At 45.2% G+C, this 24,717-nt stretch overlaps 1 protein-coding gene across 7 annotated transcripts in view; it reads left to right on the forward strand.

Moving 5' to 3' along the window:
• Positions 1-7,058: 7,058 nt before the first annotated feature.
• Positions 7,059-24,717, forward strand: part of ATP10D (ATPase phospholipid transporting 10D (putative)) — an 86,772-nt gene continuing 69,113 nt past the window's right edge. Inside the window, exons 1-2 of one of the 7 annotated variants that reach the window (XM_019481192.2) lie at positions 7,324-7,460; positions 16,164-16,271. The gene's annotated coding sequence lies outside the window, so the exon portion shown is untranslated. The other 6 variants (XM_019481193.2, XM_019481195.2, XM_019481194.2 and 3 more) reach the window with 6 other exon arrangements.

Below are 24,717 nucleotides of genomic sequence, written 5' to 3' on the forward strand. Positions count from 1 at the left end.
TTTTGTTTTATTTTAATAATATTTTCTCATCCTCCAAGTGCTTCCTTTGGAAAGATAGAAGGAAAGGCACTGTGGGTAAACAATGATGACTTTTGGCACCTTTACTGTAAAACAAGCAGAAACTGAAACATACTGCATTTCATTTTGTGCCAACACTTAGTAACAAGTAACAGAGTAGAAACTGCTCTTACAATATGAAATGTGAATGCATCACTGGGTCTATATGACCTCAGTAATACAGGGAATTCTTTTGAAATATTTATCATATGTCAACAGATGGACACAGCCTTCAAACTGAAGGGGCATGCCATAACATGAGATCACAGCCTTCAAGGCAGACAGGTGGTCTAACACAATAAGGACACATAGTTTAGAAAACAGTGTGGGAATTGGGAGAATACACCATACTGTCCCATAGTATGATAAAAAGCGACACCAGCAACAAGACCCCAGGGCAGGGGACTTGAGTCCCAGTTTTGGGGGAACAGACCAAACTAGGAGAAAGCCCGGAAAGACCAAATCAGTATGTGTGCATGTGACAAGCTATGTGGACGTGTGACCACAGAGAGATAACCAACCAGCGGTAGCCACGGATGAAGGGTCATCAGAAGTCATCAGGGGGGAAGGAAAATATAAAAGCAGAGACTTGAGGATACCAATCTCAAGTCCCACCCCAGGTTCATCCCTCCCTTTGTCCTGTCCCATGCAGGTCCCTCCTCCTCCCTGAGAGAGATCCCCATTCCCGTTCTCCAGGAAGTGTCCCTGAGGCCACCAAGGAGAAAGGCTACATGACCAGGCCATCTCATCCACACCGATCCCACCAACCCCCATGTCTAATTTGAACTTTTTGTGACCCTGCGGCCTTTTACTGGAGTGCCAAGTCAAAAAGTAGTGGGCTACGTGGAGGAAAAATAGAGAGCTGTGCACAAAACAGAGTGCCATGCACAGAAAGACCATTACTGCATGTATGCCATGTACAGCTGGGATAGAAAAGGATTTTTGCCTCAGTTTGGGGGGGGGGGGGGGGGGGGGGGGGGGGCTAGAGGTAGAGAGAAAGGAAGCTTGAGAGAGAAAGCTTGCATGTGGCTATTGGGTGCCTGAGAGATAGTTACAGCGCGTAGAAGTATGTGAGGTTGCTGTGGTGTCTGAGGTCGACAAAGCATGCCTGGGAGATAGAAAGAGAGAAAGAGCAAGTAACCTTCAAATTCGTGGCCAATTCCAGTCTACCGACGCTGTGGGGAGCTCAGTTCTCACTTTACACCATATTAGGAGACTGCTCGAACTGGTCCCGGACCTGTTTTGTCCCTCCCCAGTAACACCACTTTGCAGTTCCTAAGGTGAATATCACTCCTTCTTTCCTATATTGCTGCATGTAAGTATGTCTTGTCTGTATCCCTAAAATATTAGTGTATATAGTGGGAATTAAGATATTGTTTAGGAGTCAGATAGTTTAGTAGTTCCACACAGTTTGCCAGTTGGTATTGTTGTTTAGCTTAGCTTTATTTATAATACACTGTTATTATTTGTTTCATTTAAAATTTGATCTTGAGGAGATTTTATTGACTGATTAGATTGGGTTTCCTCACATTTTATTGACTGATTAGATTGCGTTTCCTCACCAAGTAATCCAGACATCTACATGATAGATGCCAGAAGCCTGGGTTACACTCATTAGTCCCTGCTCACCAAATCACTTAAGTGGCTGGCAGGGCAGAATTTGCATAAACTTCCTTTTTCCAGCTCAACACCCCCAAGGATCCGCTAAACCCCAATCCCACCAATCTTGCTCCACAGACCTGCTAGCCCTCTTGATCCTGCCAACCCCCTCCCCGCCAGACTCCACCAATCACCTGATCCTTCCAGCCCTATCCCCATGGACCTATTAGCCTCTCCAATCCCATCAAACCCTGCCCCAACCCCAGAGCTCCCCAACCATCCCCCAATCCCACCAACTCCCCCCATACCCCCGCATTTGATGCCTAAATCCATTTACACGCCCAGGACATGGAATATCATCTGGCCTTTGTGCCAATCTCTCCTACCAGTACAGCACGCCCAACAAAAGATATTACCAAAGCTTGTTCAGCATACTCCCTCAACTATCATGGCTACAAAAACACTACAACCTTACTTTCTCCAAGTAGTTAGAGATTCTCTGATGGACTTTTGGGAGGACAAGTGGAATTTTCCTGGATGATCTAAAAATCCAGGAAAATAAGCAAAGCCTATTCTTCATTCCTAAAGTCCAAAAGGGCACCAACCTACTGTGGCATAAGTAAGGGATGTCCATCTTCACTCTCCAGAAAATGTTTCAAAAAAGTCCTATGCAGCTCAGAAGAGATGGGTTTAAAATCTTCTAATATCTCCTAACTAGGGCTGCGTGAAATTTCACTGGCAGTTTCATTTCAACACTGTTTTGACTTGTTTCAAGGTTGAAACAGCGAAATTGAAACAAAACAGAAAGCTTCGAAACAGCCTCGAAATGAGGCAAGTTGAAACGTTTCGAAAGTTTCGAAACATTTTGAGTTTTGGAGCTCAAGCTGGGCTTGCCTGTAGGGAAACAGAAACTAAAGTAAGGAGAGGGAGGGGGAAGTAGGGGGCGGGGGGGGGGGGGAGAAGTCTCTCATTATTGACTGTGTAGCTGGCTAGTGACAATAGAGGCCCGTCTCTATTGTGGGCGCTCCATGTAGCGTGCCCGCAGCTTCTGCACTTGCACCTCACTGGGGGAAGCCCTGTGTGCTGGAGCCAGCTGCCTTCCCTGCCCCCTGCTGTGCAGGTCCTGGGACTCCATGGGGAAGCAAGGAGCAGGGCCCTCCTCCACTCCTGGAGGAGTCCCAAGACCTGCACAGTAGGGAGCAGGAAAGCCAGCTGGCTCCAGCACGGGGCTTTCCCTGGTGGCAACTGAGTGTAGGAGTTCTAGGAGCCCTGCAATAGAGTTAGGCCGGCCGGGCTGTGTTTCTTGTCTCCATGTGCAGCGCTGGCCAGAGCTGCATGCTGCTGGGTACCAGTGCCTGTGCTGGGCATAAACATCTCCACTAGCTGTTGTTCCCTGCAGTGGGGGCTGCATGCCATGTGAGGAAGTGTGGGGGGGGTCCCCACACTCCCCACCTTCCCTCACACCCACACCCTGCCCACTCAAACTCCATATTTCCACCACTCCCCTGGGCGCGGGCTTCATGCTGCTGCCAGCCCCAGCCCCACACTCCCTGTCCCCACCCAGTGGCAGCTTTCCCACACCCCACCTCCACCCCTGCCCCTGCCTGTTACATCCCTATGACGCTAGAATTGGTCTTATACCAGGCAAAGAGGCTAAGACACAGTTGTCCTAAACTAAAAGCATGTTTTCTGAACCCTAACAGATACAATTCTAATTAAAACTGGAATAGCAGTAGCAGTTAAAAATTTTAGATTTGTAGCTAGTCAAAGCAGAAGCTTACCACCCCAAAATGTTGCGAATGCACTTCACTAGTTGATCAGGCTGTGAAGTCTTGTCCAGGGCTCCTGGCTCCCACGTCTGATGTTGAGACAGGATCTTGGATTGGTGACCAGATCTCTTCAGGCTTCCTACCGGAGCGTCTCAAAGGGTACACTCTCTCACCTCTCTTTATATACCATATAGCTTGCATTTCTTAATACATAAAATTAACTTAAGCATTCCTCCTAATGCATATGAATAATCTTTCTTCTGTTTTCCAAATATGGTTACCTTTAACTGGAATTTTCTATTCTGAGGTAATCTTTTCATTGTTAGGTGGGAGAAGGTTTTGCTCTAACTGTTCCTCTTGTGCCCAGATTACTTCTATTCAATTTAGTTAGCCAATTTCCTAATTCATTTTAAATCAGGGACACAATTCAAGCTAAGCATGCAACTTGAGCTGAGCACAGAGGTCAAACCCAGGCCTGAAGGCCTCTGGATCCCAACATGCTGCTTCCCTACCTGCTGCCCAGAGTGAGCGGGATTCCAGGGAAGCCAAGCTGGTCCCTGGGTGACTGCAGCAATGTCAGCAGTAGCCCCACCTGGAAGCTGTGTGCTGGCTGGGCTGGGTCCTTCCACCCACAAGGGTGGGAGTGAGGTGAAATAGAGTATGTTGGGTGGGAGTGTGTATATGTGGGCATCTCACTCCCACGCTCATGGATGGAAGATCTGGGCAAAGTACAGTTCATTGGAGAGTGCCCACAGGCCAAATGAAAGTGCCTGGTGGGCTGGATGCAGCCTGCGGGCCATATTTAGCCCACGCCTGGGTTAAATCCTATTTTCCTTTATACACCTTCATGGCACACATGCCATTGTGCAGTTATACAACTAACTCGCAGTTATATTGTTGAATAAGTGCCATTTAGGCATATAGGAAAATAGGATTTGGCCCTCTTTCTATAATGCCCTTGCGCCCTGAGCCCTGCTGCAGCTGCCCCAGGAGTGGTGCGATGCCACATGTATCCCACTGCCAGGCGGGGAAGGGGGTGTGGCTCAGCCTAGCGGCAGGAGGCATGTGGTGTTGCACTGCTCCCAGAGCAGCTGCAGCTGGGCTCAGGGCACAAAACCCAGCTCACAGTGGCAAATGCCTCCGCTCCACACACAGATCGCGGGTAGCATGTGCCCCCTGGGCCTTTGCTGGGGTGCCTGCAGCAGTGGGAGCCCTCCCACACACCTGAACAAGCTGCCCGGTCTCCAATCCTCCCACTGCCCAGCTGGGGCCCCATTCACCCGGCAGCAAGAGGCACAGCAGTGCGCGGAGGGGGATTGTCCCACTCTCACAACCTGGCTCCAGTGGCAGGGGGCATGGCTCAGCCCAGTGGCAGGACGCATGTGGCATCACACCATTCCTGAAGCAGCTGCAGCTCTGTATCTCAGTCTTGGGGGGGCTGAGTGTGTGCACACATGTGCACGTACTTAGCTCCCGCCAGACTGAGATGGACTGTCAGAGGCTTCCCAATGAACCAGTAAATCACAATCAACTGGTTGGTGATTACTGGTCTATATGGTTGCAAACCAGTTCAACCTAGGCAGGTTAGACTAACCTGCAAAGACTGAATCAATTCAGGCTCAAGCTTTTTGAATATTTGTCCCTAGCCATATTCAAATCACATGTAGACATATATATTTATATATATATATTTACACACACACACATACAGAGCCACCACCATGCAGAGGCCTAAGGGATGTGAATGACTATGTGGATGACAGGATGGCACTGATACAGACTTTTTGTTATGAATCAAATAGTGATATCTGAGTAATGCCTAAAAGGCCCCCTTTAAGATGAGGACCCCATTTCACTACATGTACAGGTTCTGTACATATGTCCTAAACAAGCTTTTCACTTGTTTTTCCATCCATAGAAGAGTGAGAGCAAGAATCTTTTCTCATTCTATAAGAAATGCCCTAATTCGAGCTGTTATTTGCCTAAAGGTAATTGTATTTTGGAGGGAGTGGCTGAAGAGCACTTGCATAAGGGATAAGATAAGGATTGTGTTTGGGTCCCCACACAGGTTTTGAACCTGTTTGAACTAATAAACCTTGTTTTACCTATATTCCTCATGTCAACTCTGAACAAATAGTTTGTTTAAGATAAATAGTGTTTCTCCATAGCCAGAAGTTTCTCCATAGCCAGAAGCATACCCAAGGGAAATAAAAGGGACATTGACTGTGTTGATTAGTTTAGTGACTGGGAAGATTTGTTGGTGATAAGTCTAATAGATTGTAAGGCTCAAGCTGCCTTAAGTGTCAGACTGTCTTGGCAAATGATCAAGCTTCTCTCTGATTAAAACCTAAGAAATATTAACTTTTATCAAAGCAAAAATTACTGTCATTGTTTCCCCTGCTCAGAAAAAAAACTGTTAAAAGGCACTGTGTGTGTGTGTGCACGCACGTGCAAGAGAAAGATTTCTGTTGCAAATATGGTGGGAAAGGGCAGTTCTGACTTTTTCATATTAGAAATTCAGCTTTTGAGAATGCTAGAAGACTTTAATGATGAGGCTAGCACCAGTTAAATTAGATCTAAAGCTTGAGCAACTGAAGTGAGGAGACAGAATTGTAATTTGATTGTTTTAAAGTCTTTGTCTATGATTTTTAACACTTATGCTGAGTGATCAGTTGGAAGGAAGAATGCATTGTTAAGGATTTATCTTCCCTCCTTCCTTTTAAATGAGAAGTGAGAGATCATGAGGGGTTAACCTGAGGCCTTGTCTATAAAAAGACTTGAGAAACTTTCTTACCATCACTGTAGACATTTTAGCTCTAACAACAGCAAGGACATTAGGCATGATATAGTGCACATGAGCTGTAGGCTAGGACCAGCATCTTATAAACACTGTGTCCATTAGCTCTGCCCTGGCTTAAATGGCAAGATGGTTTAAATGGCTAGCTAGAAATTATATTCACATTGACTATATATATATATCACTAGGGGACATCACGACTACTATAAGAGTTTGGTACCCTGGCAAATATATGTGAACAGCTTGTAGCTGGATCAAACATGATGTGCCTGGGTTTAAGATGTTTGACCCATACCACAGTACTCAGAAGATAGTTTCACCCATACCACAATACCCAGTCAGAGTAATTTTTTCACTCATTGCACTTCAGTTTGCATAAACCAAAAAAAAAAAAAGGGACCCAGCTTTGATTTGTCCCACCCTACGAACAACTCAGGAACTACTACTACCACCATTACTATTGTTATTATTGTTGTTGCAATGACTATTGTTATAATTATTATTATATTATACTAATTAGTATTACTATTACTATGGTTATTGTTGTTATTATTCCTATTGATGTTATTACTGCTAGCCATTAATAGTATCACTAATATCACTATTATTTATGCTATTTGCTATTGTTATTATTGTCGTTACTATTGTTACTATTATTATTGCTGCTATTATTATTACTATTGCCGTTATTATTATTGCTATTGTTATTGCTGCTGCTATTTTCATTACTATTGTTACTATTATTATGATTGCTGTCATTGTTGTTGCTGGTATTTATGCTATTATTACTCCTATTACTGCTGTTGTGGTTGTTATTGTCAGCCTCATCACCGTTGTCACTACCCACATGCTTTCCCTGTGGCATCCATCCATTCAGTGGCAGGGGCTGCTGCTTGTGACCCAGCTCCTCAAGCCGCAGGCGAGACGAGACGAGGCGACGCGAGGCGAGGCAGGTTAGATCTCGCCCCGTCGCGGGCCGGGCCGGGCCGGGCCTCTCGGTGGCTCCTGGCAGGAGGCCCCGCACGCCGGTGGGTGATCGTCCCCGCCGCCCCTCCAGCTGCGCCGGGGATCAGGTATGCACGCACCGGCAGTGGGCCGGCAGCCACAGAGCTCTTGGCTCTTCGTTTTTTTTTTCTTTCAAAGACTACGCGAGGCTAAAGTTTAACCAGCGGAGCTCTCAGCCATGGCTGTGAATCGCGGCAGTTTGCAACCCCGTCCAAACAGCACCTCGCCCCAAGGTGGGTCACCTCCCGCAGGCAAAGCCTGGCGCACCGTCCAGGCCGTGGCTGGGCGAGGGGCCCGCGGCTGCCGGCGGGGCACGAGCGCGCACGGCCCGGGGTCGCCAGCAAACTTTGTGGCCCCCGCGACCCGGGGCCGCAGCCGGCGCGAGGGCGGTGAAGGCCGGGGATGCCCTTGGGGGGCGGTGCCGGCGAGGCGGAGCCGTGCGGGGGGCGGGGGTAGGGCCCGGCCTGCGGGAGCATCGCTGCGGGAGCGGCCGCGGCCGCGCTGAGGTAAGAGACCCCCGGCTGTGGGCGCTGTGCGGGCGGCTGCGGCCCGGGGCGGGGGACACAAAGTTTCCTCGCGACCCCGGCTGCCCCAGGCCAGTGCCCGCAGCCCCGGCCCCTCGCCCGCGGCTCGACTCGGGGAGCGCCCTCCACATGGCCCTCGGGGGGAAGGAGAGCCTGAGCCCACCCCCAGCGCGGTGACGCCCGGAGGGGCGGCAAGGTATGGAGGAGCCTCCTGGGAGGAGAGACTGAGAGGCCAGGCCCGAGCTTGGACTCAAGACCGCGGTTGGCGAGGGAAAAGCTGTACTAAAGGGCGAAGGTTTCCTCTCTCAGGATAGCAGAGCTGGGAGCTAGGCGAGCAACGAAGGAGGGAGCCCCTTTCAAACGAACCCAAAGCAAGGTCTCTCTCACGCTGCGTCTTGTTGGCGTGTGGGGCTCCTTGCCTCCGGCTGGGTTAGCTAGATTTAAAAAAAAAAAAAAAGGCTCAGATATAGCCTGGGGAAAGGGGCATCTCTGTTGCTGAGCATGGGAGTCAGGGCCTCTGAATCAGAACATCCCCTAGACCTTACATGGTGGAGGCTGCAAGTGAGAGAGGAGCAGTAGAAAAGAAAAACCTTTTCAGGCCTGTTCACTCTCACTTTCAGCATCTGCTCCCTGCCACTGCATGGCACAGGAGACTGGGCAAGAGGGGCTTATGCTCTGATCCAGTAAGTGGCCGTTCTTATTCTGCTTCCTGAGGGTATTTCATAATTACAACTGCACATGAAAATTGGAGTCTCTGTTGTTATGGCATAATCATAAAGGAACCTGTTAGCTCTGCTGACCACCTTGCTCAGTACAAGCCTGTCAATGTGAGAAGGCAACAGCAAAATGGGTAGAACAGGATCGGCCTTTCTGGTGATTTTTTAGTGGGTATAAAATTAATCTTCCACAAGATCATGAAACCTTGTAGTCTCATTTGGTATGTCCTACATCACAGTGTCCAGTCTGGCTAGAAGGCCTTTCAAGAACCACTTTAGCTGCTTTTAAGAATTCGGGGGGGTGAAAATCAGAAAAACTGTTTTCCTTGTCAAAAAGTAAAAAATGGATTATGACCAAATGACAACATCTTTCACTAGAAAGGGACATAATCCTGGTGTCCTTCACTGAACAGGAGTACTGCACATGCAATTGTTGTAATTAAATCTGCACTTTTCTAGGTAGAATTTTAACTGAGGGTAGGAGATATGGCCTGAGAATGGAATGGAATGGAAACTGATCTAAAATCCCCACTAAAATCAACACGGAACTTCTCTTATGCTAATCAGTACTGTTTTACTAATCCAGTTGTTCATTTACTGTGAAAACATAAGCTAGTTGGTCTGAGTGCTAATACTGTATTACAGAAGTGAGGGCGAGCAGAGCCCTTGTTGGTACTGCTGCTGAACTCTCATTAATGTTGCCCTTTTTGCTGTTTTGTGCTGCCAGCTGTTTTGTGACCCTGGAGAAATTGTGGTGAAACCTACACTTCTATTTTTAAATGATCACTCTTCATTGACCTTCCTTTTGTTTCTTTGTAAATGTACACTGATGAGCTTTACAGGAAGCAAGCTAGAGGGAGCGTTCATTCTTTAACTCTTATTTAGAATACAGACATGAAGGGAAGAGGTTGAGCTTTTTACACATTTTACAGTAATTACAGATTTAGTCTCAGATCCTGTAACATAGGTAACCTGTAGCCTGCAAGGGGCACTGCTGAAACCCATGAAGCCTCAAGTGAGTGAATGCATATAATACATCTCAGGATGGGGGCCCTCGTCAAAAAATCAAACAAAATGACCTGAAAACAAAACTGAAGTTCCTGAAGGGGAATTGTTGTGGTTCTGCACCTGTAACTGCTGGACAAGAAGGATTTATTGGAATTCTAATACTACTAAGGTACTTGCTGCTCATTATCATTTTTAATGCATTTATCTTCACAATATACTTGTGAGGAAAGAACATGCTGTTATCGCCATTTTTGCAGAAGAGGAACTGAGGCAGAGAGCGATCATATGGCTTCTCATAAAGTAAGTGTGTGACTAAGCAGGGACTTCTAGGCTAGGACTCTAAACATTGAGCTCCCCTTTAAACTACTTTGCCTGTATTGTTTGCCATATCTCCAGTTTCAAAAAAGAGGACATGGTGGGCTGTAATTTGATTGTGGGGGGAGCAGTGACATACCCGTGCCCTGCCACTGCCCCTCACTCCCAAGTCACAGCCCCTCCAGCTCTGCTGCCCCTCACTCCTGACCCACAGTACCCTGGCCCCCAGACCATGTGGTGCCCCTCACCCCAAACTCACAGCCCCTCCCCTTGCTGACACCCCTCACTCCTGACCCACAGCCCCCTGGCCCTGCCTATGCCCCACATTCCCAACCCACAGTCCCCCACATCCTCAGTGTCCCTCACTCGCCAGCCATAGCCCCCCAACCCTGCTGGTGCCCCTTACTCCTGACTCACAGCCCCCTCCCCCCCCAGCCCTTTAGCATCTCCTGGCTGCCCTGCCCCTGCGAACACAGGCACTGGCCCCAGTGCCATTAGCCCCGCCCAGCCCCGCAGATCCCTGCTGCCCCCTTCCTCCACTGGAGGGGCAGGCACCTTCCCCGCCCTGCTGCAGCCTCAGTGCCCAGACAGCTTCCCCTAGACAGTCCCCAAGCCCTGGTCCTCCAACCCCTGCCCTCCATACACTTATCTGCATGGAACTGCTGGGGCTGCTCCCAGCCCCTTGCCTGGCTGTATGCTGGCCACATGCATATGATGCCCCCTCCCTCCAATTGCCTTCTCCCCAGCCCCAAGCAACTCCTTGCTAGTGCAAGCCAGGAAGTGCTGGGAAAAACTTTGATGCTGAACAGAGCAAAATCCTGGACATTTGCTGAAATTAAAAAAAAAAACTGCCTGGACAGAAATGAGAGGACCCAAAAAGAGGACATGTCTGGGAATACCCAGATGTATGGTAACCCTATTATCTGCCAACCTTTTGCCACTGTGCATGGAGCTTACGACTTATCTCCTTGCTGCAGGCTGCAGACATCTAGCTCCTGGAGCACCCAAACAGCCTACACTTACCCTTGTCACTGTTCCCAGTGTCCTCTACAGTGAGGATGAATATAGGCATGAGAGAGCAGGTGGGAAGGCTGTGCAGTGGGATGTAGCAGAGGGGAGGGGTGGCAGAGGACAGGTGCATACTGCTCAGTCCCCCACGCTCGAAAATCAGAGACACAAAGACGGAGGACAAAATATTTAAAAAATAGTTGCTGATCGTGGATGTTATAGTTGTGAGCTGTAGGCACTTAGCAACTATGGAAAGGTTCATATACACTTGGACCATTTTGTCTAGTGGAGACAAGGCCAAAAACAGATCCTACATCTCTAAATAGACACCCAAATCCGTGGTTTTACATTATAACTTAATAAGGTCATGTCATTAAACAATTAAGCATAAGTGGGGGTTCAGACTGTGAATCCTACATTAGTAGAAACCTATAGAAAGTAGTAGCTACCTTAAGGAATAGCATAGATAGGAATGGCCACCTAACTCCAAGAGGGGTGAAATTCCAGACCTACACCCCTCTTTCATATTTCCTATTGAATGGCCTAACCAGGGGGGTGAGGGCATATATCTTGACTGAAGGGTGCATGAGGGTCTTTTTTCTACCTCTAGGTGTACAATGCTGTCACGCAGTAGGTAAGTGGAGAAGCCAGATCTTGAGAAAGTTGTGTTGAAGCCACTGCATCCAGCCTCAATTTTTAGGAACAAAAAATTAAAAAAAAAAACAAAAAACCCCACAAAAAAAACATTTGTTGCTGAGCTGTGAGTTGTTCTAGGTTTTGCACTTGGTGAACTTGTTTGAGAGCTTTGCAGTTGTCCTCTCTCAGGCATGTTTTATAGGGTTGCAGCCTCTTTGTAGTGGTTAAAGTGGATTCACAGGTTATTCCTGTCAAGAATATCCTGAAATGGTGGGAAAGTGCATATTATTCCAGATAAGTACAGTGTTTTGTTCCCCATTTGATAAAAAAAATTCAGCCTCGACACCAATTCCTTGCAATATTCAAAAAATGAAATTGTTTTCTTTTATCTCATTGTATGCTATGTTGCCTGGGGACCATAACCATAATTGATCAGGAGAAGGTGGCATTAGAACAACACAATTTATTGTTCTTTAGATGTTGATACGTTGTTTAAGAAAAAAATCTGCATATTAGCCCTATTTCTGCTCTCACAATACTATCTAATAGAATTCAGAACTGTACTAGACACATCACTGAACCATAAACAGGGATGGTTCCTGCCTTGAAAGAGCTTACAGTCTAAAGAGCTGATCCTGTACATGCTTACCTCTACTTGCTGTGAATACTCTCATTGAAGTCAATGAGTTATGATGCATAAAATTAAGCACGCATGCGAGTCTTTGCAGTCACTATTACACAAATGCAACAAAGAGTGTGTGTCCATGCAGAGGATTCAAGACGACAGTCAAGGGAACAGGGGAGACAAGCCAGTGTAGTAGCAATATTGTTAAAAAAAATAGAATTAGCCAGCATTTTCTAATTTTTAGTGAACATTTTCAACAAAACTTTGCTCAGCTCTTCTTTCAAAGGGTGCATGCACTGCTTGAAGGAACAGATGTCTGGTCGATTGTTTTCTTATTTTGTTTTCAGTATTAAAATAGATAAATATTACAGGCATATTTTTTAAGCATGAGGAAGAACTGGCTTTAGTGTAAGCAAATCAAACTTAAACCACTTTTCACATAATCATTGACTTATGCCCTAAGAAAAATCTCTCTCCTTCACAAGGAAGGTTATTTGGGTGGTGGCTTGCTTCTTTTCCCACTTCGAAGGACAATTACAGGCAGGGCAGGATGGCCCTTGACAGTTGCTTTTTTCCACTGTTTTTGTCCTGTGTAAGTACTAGGATTTGTATGGCGGCGTTTCTTGGAGTTCCTGGTATAAGGATATGCAGTGGAAGGGCAGGCCCAGACATTAGTGCCTGATTTTTGAAGTGTTTAATACTCCTCTTGAAGTCAATAAAAGTGCTTAGCATCTCAGAAAAAAAAAATCAGGCCCTGAGAATCTGAGGGCATTTGTAGACGTGCTCCAGGTGGGGGGCGGGGGTGGGGAAGCTGTGTCAATTTAAAATTAACTAAAAACGCTTGGAGCGTCAAGTATATTAGCATTCCCAAGCTCAAAAATGGTGGCAGGGCACTTTGAACTAAACTCATTCTATGAGCTTTATTTCAAAGCGCCCCGCCGTAATTTTTCAGCTTGGGGATGCTGATACACATGAGACTGGAATCTGCTGGAGCGTGGTACTTTCCCTGGTCCAGCAGACTCAATTAATTGAGCCTGCTCCGATGCACTGCAATTAAAGCATATCAGAGCAGCCTCCTTGGTTGTGCGCAAGTGCCCCGAGAGGTCTCTACTCCAAGACTATATGGCACAAGCACATTTAAAAATGCCAGATAGGAAGTGTATCCTATTTGCAGATACTCCCAACAACAGTGACGAGCCACTTAGGGCTTGTTCAAACTTAGCTTCTGTAACCAATTAATTTGAATTTTGTGTTAAAGTGCTGTACATCCTCACCCAGGATTGCGGTGAAACATCTCTCTTATTAACATATACGAGGGGTCAGCAACCCCCCAGCACATGTACCAAGCATGGCATGCAAGGCCATTTTGCTCAGTGCACAACCACCAGCCCGGGCTCTAAGAAGCTGCTGCCAGCCACAGAGCCCAGGCTGCTCCCAGCAGGCAGCTGGGAGTCTGCAAGCCCTGCTGCAAGCAGACCGGGCTCTGTGAGCCATCTGCAGCTGCGAGGCTGCAAACAGCTGCTCCAGCATGTTGGCACTTTGGCACTTTCCAAGATGGATATTGTGGTTTTTTCAGCACTCTGGCCAAAAAATGTTGTCTACCTCTGACATATACTGTTACACCCATCTTAGAATCAGGTTTATTTAACCATGGGACGAGTTTACTCACAGGAAAGTAAATTCAGATGCATGTCCAACCTGAAGTAATCATAGGGCATCTACCAGATCCTCCCACTGATCTGCCACCCTTGCTGACTTCTAAGTAATCTCTGTACTCCAGTGTCCATCCTTCACAGATATTTAAAAGTTGACATGCAACCAGGTGCTGTCTTGCTGTTCCAGCTTGTAGGATCATTATTAGAGTCTGGCCTTATATTTCACCATGCCCCGTGGACTGCCTCTTGGTGGCCAAACTGAACACCATAGTCCCCTGGCATAAATCTACAAACAAATATCACAGAAGCTGCAGCATAGAGGGCACAGACAGGCCACTGTTCAACAGTACAATAAGGCAAAGACACTTAATCTGGCCTTTAGAAATACTAGCTGCAATAGGAACACTGCAGCTAGCATGGTATGTGTGACAAAGTGGGTTTCACTCAGGCTAGCCATCACTGGCCTCCCACCTGCCTCTGGGGATGCTGCCCGCCTGTCTCACCCACTACGCCTTGTTGGAAAGTTAATGAGTTGTTAAATAAGGCGGGAGGCTGTCTGTTTTTCTTTGCACCCCGATATTGGGGGGGGGTGTCCACAGCTCCGTACCACCCCTTCACCGCGGCCCAAGCCTCACAGATGGCATCCAGATGTTATCAGTCACACCACCTCCCCCCTCGGCTCCAGACTTCTCCTGGCAGGACCCTCCTTTGATCCCTCCGCTCAAGCGGTTTACGCCGCCTTCATTTGGACTGCCGAGCTCCTTGTAGCTGGCTCCCCCTCAGGCGTTGTCCCCACTCAGGACCTTCGGCCGTACACAGGCTCTGGCCTCACCTCCAAGGCCAGGCAGAGTCCCAGGCCCACAACTCTGGGTGCCCCTCATGCTGGACACCTGGCCCTTTTGACCTTCTTGGTCCTGGCCCCAGCATGGACCAGGCGAGGGGACACTCTACCCTCAGCCTCACTAGCCCTACACTCTCTCCGGGTCCCCCTGGATGTGAGGAGATGGGGTGACTCGCACCACGACTGGTGCTCCAGGGTCTAACAGGGGACTCTCACTCCCCCCCCGGAGCAGTCGGTCATGGTACTACTCCGACATCCTCCTCGGGTGGGCTCAGGTGGCCATAGCCATGCCTGGCCTCCTCTACCTCCAATGTCCTAACCCACCTGAAGGTGGGAGCTGGGGTTAAGACACCCTGACCCACCTTTCACCAGGGTGGTAACTGGCCTGGCATTTCCTGGGGGCTCCTGTGCCACTGAGAGCCCCATCAGGCCACCCACTCCTGGCAGGGTGCAGTTTTAGGTCATGCCCAGGACCAGGAGCCTCCTGACCATCCCCTACAGCTCCTGCCCTTACCGCCAGGGTGTTACTAGCAGCCCTGCAGCCAGGCAATGCTGTTGTCTGGCCTTCCAGCAGCAAAATGCCCTGTTTATATGGGCAGCCCTGGATCCAAAATGGCTGCCCTCATCAGGCACCTGATGGCTGCTAGCTTCAGGTCCTTAAAGTGGCAGGCACCTGCAGTGCCCTGCCACAGTGAGCTAATGAAGAGCTGGAATTTGCTTGAAATACCACCACTCACCAACTGCATGCTGTGTGGACTCCTTGACTAATCATCAAGGCCAGCCTCTCCTTAACCTGGTGAACTTCCAAAGCACACATAATCACAGAGAACCAAGAGCACTCTGAACCACAGCCAGACAATCTGCCTGAACTACAGCTGAAGAACTAAAGTTGTAGAGGGAACCAAGTCCAGTAAGTACAGAATGATACATTACAGTGCAACTTTCTCAGAGGTGTTTGTGTACTGTAGAAACACAGCCATATTGATCCACCTACTCTCTGCCTCCACCTATAACAACCTCCCTGCTCAAAACAACAGCTGTATTATGGAGACTTTATAAAATCTCTGTGCTTTGCTTCTACAACTATGCAAGTATGCAAACTGTGAACAGGCTCATGGTGTGCCACCCATACCATCTACCATAATGCTTATAGGTCTTTCTTATCTGCACAGTGACTTCCTTGTCTAGCCCTCAGCACAATAAAAGGTGGTAGCACCCACATTAAACAAGAAGCTCTTTGAAGAAAAACATTTCTATTCTTTTAGTACGTATAGAAAAAGAAAAGACAGAAAGTCAAGTTTCCAGATCCTTCAGAGGATGTGAACAGCCTGCAGTTATACATAAACTATTACTAGCTTGCTTCTGCTTTACTGTCTAGCTAGCCACCAGGCCTTAGAACTTCCCTCTCTAGCCATTCCCTCACTTCACAGGTCCAAATATAAGGAATGTGGCTGAGTCACAAGGATAGAAGGGTGTTTATGCAACTCCTGGGCAAATGCCCTGGGTATGGAATTTCAAAATCAGGAGGAGAGAGAGGAAGTAATATTTAATCACTGTTGCATGGAGACTACAACTTTTATCAGTAACATCTTTTTACTTTCTTTATAGCACCTGCATGAAGAAGAGAATGAAAGGAAGATGGTTAGAACATCACTGATGCAGCTGCTGAAGATGGTAGAGAGGCCTTCATTAAGTACATGGGCTCATAAGTCTGCTGTCAGTAAAAATTATGATTAAATACTTACAGTTTTCAGCATGGTATATTCATAGGTATTGTTTTGAAAAATACTGATCATATCTTCACGTTTGTGATTTTAAGTCTCAGTACACGCAACATCACTGTTATAAAATTCACATGACAGTTGCATGAAAACAAATACTTTGTTACGAAGAACACATAAGAGCAGGAATCAAATCTGATATCAGCTATGACTAAATCTTTCCATCAGTACACATGCAAAACAACAGACACTGCAATCTTGATAAATGCCTTATGCAGAAACATATGCATAGTCCCCAAGTTGTCCTTAAACTAAGTATGAGAAGAATGCATTGCTCACACTGCATACAAGTAAGTATGTTATTATTAAAGGACAAGAATCATCTCCAAAAGTGCCCACTTCCATGCAGAAAGTTCTTTACTTTGCTCTCAGGAAGGTTGTGCAAACCATAGTAAGCTGATGCCATAACAAGAGATGACTCTCAGCCCTCAGCTTCAACATTAGGATTGTCCAGTCTTAGAACCAGTCTTAGAAATACCACTGGGAAGGAAATCTACAATGCACAAGGTTTGCTCTGCACCGTAACAGAGCAAGCACCATTGGATGTCTGACCAGTTCAAACATTGTGTTGTGCAGCTGGGTAACAATGTTGTACGCAGTCCTGGCCTATGCAACACTTTTTGTGGATCACTTAACACAGAAAACCTGCAAATTTCAAGCGCAGGTATAAGCTTAAACTGAACCCTCACTGAAATAATTAGCATCGACAAATTGCCATTACTGTAGAGTTCAGGTTCCTTTGAAATGAATGGGCATATTATTTCTTAGCTATTGGAGAAGCTAAGACAATATTGCATTGATTCATATTTGGGGTATGTCTATTCCCGGAATTGCAATTGCAGCACATGTAGGCAAAAGTGATCTATCTAGCTCAGGTACCAACTGCAGCAAAGCTTCAGTGGTATGAGCAGTGCAAGCCTGCCAAAAGCTTTGGGTGATACGTGGGCACCAAACCTGCACCAGAGCCCTTACCATGGCTATGCTACTAGTGTGCAAGCTTGCTAGATGTGCCTGTAGCAATCACACCTCTAGATTGTGGTGCAGATATAGTCTGAGAAGCGTATTCAGAACCAGAAGGCATATACAATTGGGGTTTTCTCTGAACGTGACTTTCAAAGGCTTTTTCAAGCTAGGGGGCATGACCCTTTACATCGTACATAAAGCCTGAAATGTTTTCTTCATTGTATGCTTTTCTTTATATTAGAATTGCAAATCTTGTCTAATAATAGGCATCTGTATGTCTCATGAGACAATAGTTTTGTGCCGAGTGAGGCATCAGCTCGCTAAGCATCTGCAAGCATGGCTGCAGAGCCTGGTTTTTGAATGACGGTTCTTTTCATACTTGTGAAGTTCATATCTAACAGTCCTGAATGTAGTTCGGGGTTGTTCCTAAGGTTTCGTCTTCTCTGTGTATTCTCTGTTCTCTTCTTTCCTTAAAAGCCTTCATTCCATGCTTAATAGACTGTTTCCAGGTACACTGATCCTCTTCAGTCTTCTCGCAGTCACTTGGCTCAGTGTTCATTGCCTTCATGTATCTTTTGTAAACATCTTTGAAGCAGAGACAAGGACTCCTACATGATATTCTTCCTGTAAAGAGTTATCCATGCAAATGATCCTTGGGTACATGGCATTGTCCATTCTCCACATATGATCAGCCATTGAAGTTGACATAGACTGAGAAGAGAATGGATGCTTGGAATGGTAGCACATTCCAAGATCTGGCCTGTGCAACTTTGTCCTGCCAAGAAATTCCTAGCATGTGGTGACAGCAACCTAAGTGGAAGCTGTTGAGGTGCATTTCTTGAGTGGAGTTGTAGTCAAGGATGCACTGCTGTACAAAAGGATGTTGATGATGCAAGCATGATATACTTTGACTTTTGTTGTAACAGTTTGTTGTTGTTCCACACTTGCTTGCTCAGCATGCTTATGGGGTGCAGACAGAAGTGCAGCTCCTAGCTGTAACTCAGAAGGATATTTGCAAAGCATTTTGAGTTACAGTTACCCCAGACCAAATAGAAGTTCACTGTTGGTTCCAGGGGGAAGCCTGCAGCTAGGTTCCCATAGCAATGGCCAGGGCTCTCTGTGCTGTTTTCAGAATAGGAAGGGGGAATGGCAGCGGAGGGACCTTGTTCTTGGGGCTCCCCATATGGTGCTGGAGCATGGGGTGGGTGAATTGGAGGCCCCCTCCCCACCTGGGAGGGCTCCAATACACCTGCCACACATGGGGGGGGGGGGTTGCTGAAAACCCCCCAGACTGAACCTCTCTTCCCCTTTCCTCCTCCCATTCTGAAAACAGCAACAGTCTGGTAGCTCTGCAGACACAAGTTACAAAAGATGCTACATTTTGAAATGTCTTTATCTGATACCTCACGCAATGAGGGGTCAAATTTTCACCTGATCGGACATTTTTAAAGCTGTTTGCAGCTAGGCACTTACATTTGGTCACAGCTATACACTGCTTTCTGTGGCCAGATCAGGTGAAAATTGTCACTTCCATCTATACCTGTGATGCCTGCTGCTTTGCTAATATGGGTATTCACTTTAGCCTCAAGTGACAGGGAGCCAAGGTACATAAATTTACTTACAATATCCAATACATTTTCACTTACTACTGTCTACTCTACACCTATTGGAAGTCTCCCTCTATAGCTTGAGAACTGGTAGGATTGCTTTCAGAGGGACCCTGTAAAAGAAACCTGATTAACTGGTTTATTCAGAACTCTCTAAATTTTGTGTATGGTAATACTAAAGGTTGAAAAAGCCTGGAGGAAAAGACAAACCAGTGGTTAGGGCAAAACTTTGAAGCTGGGAACCCAGGTTCAGTTACTTGCTGACAGAGACTTACTATGTAAACTTGGGCAGCAGTGGAGGACTTGGCTATGATAATAGATTTTTCTACTTTAACCATACCAATAAGCCTCTCATCAGTGCAAATGCAATTATTCCTATTCTTATTCCTGTACTGTACTAGCGAAGCCTTTTCTGGTATAGGAAACAAAATAAGCTAAAGCAGTGCAAGGCATCCTTATCCTGGTGTAACTGCACTTACTCTAGGGCTTATAACAATATTGATAAAAAGAGATCAGATCCCCCAAGAAAAAAAAAAGAGTTACACCAGTATAACTTTTCTAAAGGAGACTAGGCTTTTGTTTTCCTGTGCCCTGGTTCCTTATCTGGAAAATGGAAACAGCAACCACTTACCTGCTCTACTGAGGTATAGTGAAGGGGTCAGATGGTATTGTAATGTTGCCCATAGAAGTACCTATGATATTTAGGTAGTTACATTTGTGAAAAAATGTAATAGAGGATATTCCGGTTTTCTGCTACTCTGTCCTCTGTTGATACAAAACCCAATGCCTTTATGTCCTCTGTTTTTCTCTTCAAGATACAAATTGTAATATAAAAGCCTAAGTCTGTCTGTCTGTAAGGCTTTATTTGCACTCTGATTGGCTGATGGAAACAGCCAATCAGAGTGCTCCAAGCGTGGGACCACTGCTGTGATTGCGAAGCCATGCCGAGGACCAGACAGTGTGGGGGAGCTGAGGCCAGCAGTGCCGGTTCCTTCAAGAGGCAGAACAGGGGCAGCATAGGGCATTAGGTGGTGGCACTCCATTCCTCTCCCTTCCTGCCGCTGTCATTCTTGAAGGGCAGTTGGCTAGTAGAGGACATAAAGGCGTTGGGTTTCATATAGATAGAGGACAGAGGACAACTGGACTGTCCTCTCTGATGGCCACCCTAATTATAATACAAGCCAGGAGGCCTATTCTTAATTTCTAGTTCCAGTTACCTTGCAATTTAGCTTGTATCACATCCCCATCATTTCCTGGACAGAACAAGAGAGTATGACCTTTCATTACACGCTTTTGTTATGACTCTGACTGACTGATCGTAAGCTATAATAGCACTGCTGATCTTATTGTAATATGACTTTCAGTTTTCATTTTTTCCATGCTAAACCAGTCTTGGAGCCTGTAGGTTGTATTGTAGGGTTGGATACAGGCTCAGCACTTCCCACAGTCATTTTCACCTTTGTGCAGCTCTTAGTTAACACTATTTTACACTGGGTAAAAGACTGCAGGATATTTGAAGACCATGGAGAATCAGGCTCTGAAATTTTCAAACAGCCAAACATTTCTCTTCAAGTCAGTAGAGCCTATGTCAAACAGTTGTTTACTGTGTTAAGTGGGTGTTGCTACATAGAACATTTATTCCTCTTAAAATGGAGTCTGTTTAATATTAAGAATTTTAAATCTGTTTTATTAAGATGCCATTCAAAGCAACTCCATTCAGGATTATACAGGTTTACAAGGACTTGTTATTGCCTTTTACAATTTCATATTGTAGAGAAAATAGCAAACCCCAAGAAGGGATTCTTATGTCTTCTCTGTAACATTAAGTGATCTTTAGACTTACAAATAATCATTTGTTTCCATACTTCTAGATGTCTGATCAATCTTGAATTATCAAGTAAATTAGGAAATTAAAATATGAAGTTGTCAATGTTTGACATAGCAACATAAAAGTTTTTAAATAGTGTTGTAGGTGCTGGTGGGAAAGAAACTCATACAGAAGAGTTTAAAGCTGCTGAGTAAGTCAATTAGAATTCAGAAGTGTCTGGTTCCCAGTCCTAGGCTTAATATGCAAGATTATGTTGTCTGCTGAATTGAGGGAAGAGTGGGCGTCATGCAAGCGAGAATAAAAAGTCTAAATGCGATGCAGTCCTGCGGGCGTCAAAAGCATTTGTAAAATAAAGGAGAATACAGGTGATCATTGAAGAGAAGCAACATGTTGACACTAGTAGTACAAGAGCTGTGTCTAAGTACACTTATACTATATAATACAGAGCCAGATTATATCCTCAGGCTATGTAGTCATTTGAAAAAAATACTTTCTTTAAAAAACACTAAGATGAGCATTAGGTGTCCTGCAGTAAAACCTCTTAGGGGGTCAAGGTTTCCTTACTGGGCATGTCTACACGAGACACAGTACACTATTCTACTGCATGTTAAGGCAAAAACCATCCTAATGCAAGGTAGAATTAGTCTACTGTACATTAGCATCACTAAAACACCGTGCGCCAGCACTACTGTGCAGTAGTGCTGGTTACTGCACATTGAGTTTAGTACCTGTTATTATGGATGCTAAACTTAATGCTTAGTAACTACGGTGCATTAGTGCATGTGTAGACATGCCCACTGCTAGGTAAACTAGACAAGGTTAGCTTCAATAGAGTAAAAGTGTGAACTACCTCATGGTTCAGTGTTTTGTCTTTGGGAGGATTTTACAGCAGCATAGCTATCATGTTAACAATACCTAGTTCTTATATAGTGCTTTCTAAAGGATCTAAATAGCCTTATCGTTGTAGAATCATAGAAATTAAGGGCTGGAAGGGACGTCAAAAGATCCATTGAGTCCAACCCCCCCCTGCTCTGGGCAGTAATACTGCTGAGATCAAATGATCCCAGCAAGGTGTTTGTCCAGTGTCCTCAAGGAAGACTTCCAAGGTTGGGGACTGTACCACTTCCTTGGGAAGTCTATTCCAGATTTTGGTCACCCTTGCTGTAAAGAAGTTATTCCTTGCATCCAACCTGAAGCTATCCTCTAACAGTTTATGGCCATTGCTCTTTGTCCTCCCCTGGGGTGCCGTAGTGAACAGTTCTTCTCCCAGCTCCCAATATTCACCCTTTGCATACTTACAGATGGCCACCAACTACCGGCTCTTGAAATTTCTCTTCACCAGGCTGAATAGTCCCAGATCCCTTAGTCTATCCTCATAAGGTTTGTCTTCCAGGCCCTTAATCATTCTTGTTGCCCTTCTCTGGACCTTTCAGGATTCTCCACATCTTTTTTGAAAGATGGACACAGTACTTCAGCTGGATTCTCACCAGTACTGAGTAGAGAGGAAGTATCACTTCCTTAGCCATTGGCTAATGCATCCTAGTATGCTATTGGCTCTTGACTATAGTGTTGCGCTGGCAGCTCATATTCATCCTGTGATCAACCATAACCCTGAGGTCCCTTTCAACCATTGTGCTGGCCAGGACATCTCCTCCTAACCTACATGCATGTGGCTGGTTACTTTTCCCCAGATGAAGCACTCTACATTTATCTGTATTGAACTCTATCCAGTTCCTCTCCGCCCACCTTTCCAGCTTGTCCAGGTCTGCTTGGATCCACATCCTATCCCCTACCATAACCTTTTTCCCCCATAACTTAGTATCATCCACAAACTTGGCCAATGTGCTTTCCACATTCTCATCTAAATTGTTGATAAAGATGTTGAACAGCACGGGCCCAAGAACCAAACCCTGTGGGACACCACTGGTCACCTCCCGCCAAGACAATACAGACCCATCCACTAACACTCTCTGGGTTCACCTCTTAGCCTCTTAGTTCAACTGAGATGGACTCTGCCAGCCCTCAATCCCCAAATTTTTTTTTTAGAGCATCATGGGAGACCATATCAAAGGCCTTTTTAAAATCCAAATATATAACATCAATCACGTCTCCCACATCTAAGTGGTTCAATACTTGATCAGGTTAATGATTTCATTTTATAGATGACAAATCAAGGTGTAGGGAGGTCAAGTAACTTACCCAAAGCCACTTAGCAGCAGAGCCAGAAATAAAAACTAAGTCCAGAGTAGTAGTTCAGTGCTGTATCGATTTGGTCACGCTACATCATTGAAGACACATCTCTTTTACACTGAGGAGAACATGGCCTCACTGATGCAGTTAATCCAGTTATTTATTGACTTCATTGGAGTTATTCCAGGTGTATCACTGTGTAACTGAGAACAGAATCTGTCCCACGGGACATTCCTTCTGTTGACCAACCCCTAGATCCTTTAGATTCTTTTCTTTTTACATAAAATTATTAGAAGACATTTAGAAAATTAGTGTAAACCACTGTGTCTGAGTTAGATTCCAACTCTTCCCTACTTATTTAAAAGTAACTTGCAAAAGGGCAGGGGAGGTACTTCTTGCATTAAGTTTGTCTTTATCAATGTACAACATGGCGTGAAAGGTAGCTTTCAAAGTCACTTGTTTTTATGTTATGTTTTCAAGTTCAGTGTAGGCTGCAACACTTCTGTCTTGTGATATCATTTGCACACATGAGATTCAAATAGAACTATTTCAAAAGAGGGATTTTAACTAAAATTCCTTTAAAACTTTGGTAATGTTGAAGTTATTGTATAGCCATGATGGTCCAGGAAATATGTAAGAAGCAAGGATTTTTGTGGGTGATATCTTTTATTGGGCCAACTGTATGGTTGGGATAGAACTGAGGACTGTGTTACTCAATAGCTTGTCATGCAGTTTGTCTAATAAAAGATACTACCTCCCTAAATTCTTTCCTGATTTTTCTAAGTTTAAAACCGAGCAGCTTTGTTTTAATGGAAAAACAAAAATCCTTTGTCCCTTTTTAAAAAGAGGAATAAAGCTACCAGAGAAGGTAGCTTACCTACATGGTTCTTCTCTTTTTGCTAGACAAGGTTAATGACTCTTGGTTAAATACGCTAGTTATTCTCATGCTGGCCTTAGGTTATTTTGTGTGTTAATCCTCAGGATTTGTCTTTTTTAAATTATATATTTTTTTGTCTTATAACTTTTCCTAAGAGACGCTACAACAACAGTTCAACACTTCACTGTCCTAGTAGAGAATAAGCTGTGGCATAACAGGAATGCATTTACTGTAATGTAGAATTGTTTGATACATGTGCTTTTAGCAAAGAATGATTGTATATTTGAACTATTATGGACAGAGTAAGCAAGAGAGCATTCTTAAGATTTTAGACATAGCTGAACTGAGGCATGTATGCCTATGTAATGTGTATGTTGAGTATTCATTTTGTGAATGCAGTATGATATAAAAGACCTTGCTCTGCTTTATGAGAATATTATAGAAGCAAAGCAGATTTTGATTATATTTCAGAAAAATATTCCTGTCAGAACAGGAGGATGGTGGAACAAGCTTCTAGGGAATCCCCTTCACTGGAAATTCTGAAGAAGAGTCTGGATAGGTATTTGCTGAGAAGACTATAAGAATAGTGCATCCTGCATTCATACAGGAGGGTGGGACTTGGTGGCCCTCAGTTTCCCTTTTAGTCTTATGCATCTATGATTCAAAAGTCATATTTTGTCTTTGAAAAAACTTGTAAATATTTCTTCCCCTTTGCATCTCTTCCCATTTAAAAACATCCCCATCAGCTGTATTTTATATTTGCGTGAAATAAACTCTGCTGCCCACAACAGTTTCGAAGTTCCCATAATTTTTAAATTAAAAGTTTAAGCAAATATCAGAAGACCATTATTACACCGAGAGGTGGAGAGCATATCAAAGTTATTCTTTTAGCTCTATGCAAAAATCATATATTGCA

The sequence above is a fragment of the Alligator mississippiensis genome, chromosome 2, assembly GCF_030867095.1.
Source record: "Alligator mississippiensis isolate rAllMis1 chromosome 2, rAllMis1, whole genome shotgun sequence".
NCBI classification, from domain to species: domain Eukaryota; kingdom Metazoa; phylum Chordata; order Crocodylia; family Alligatoridae; genus Alligator; species Alligator mississippiensis.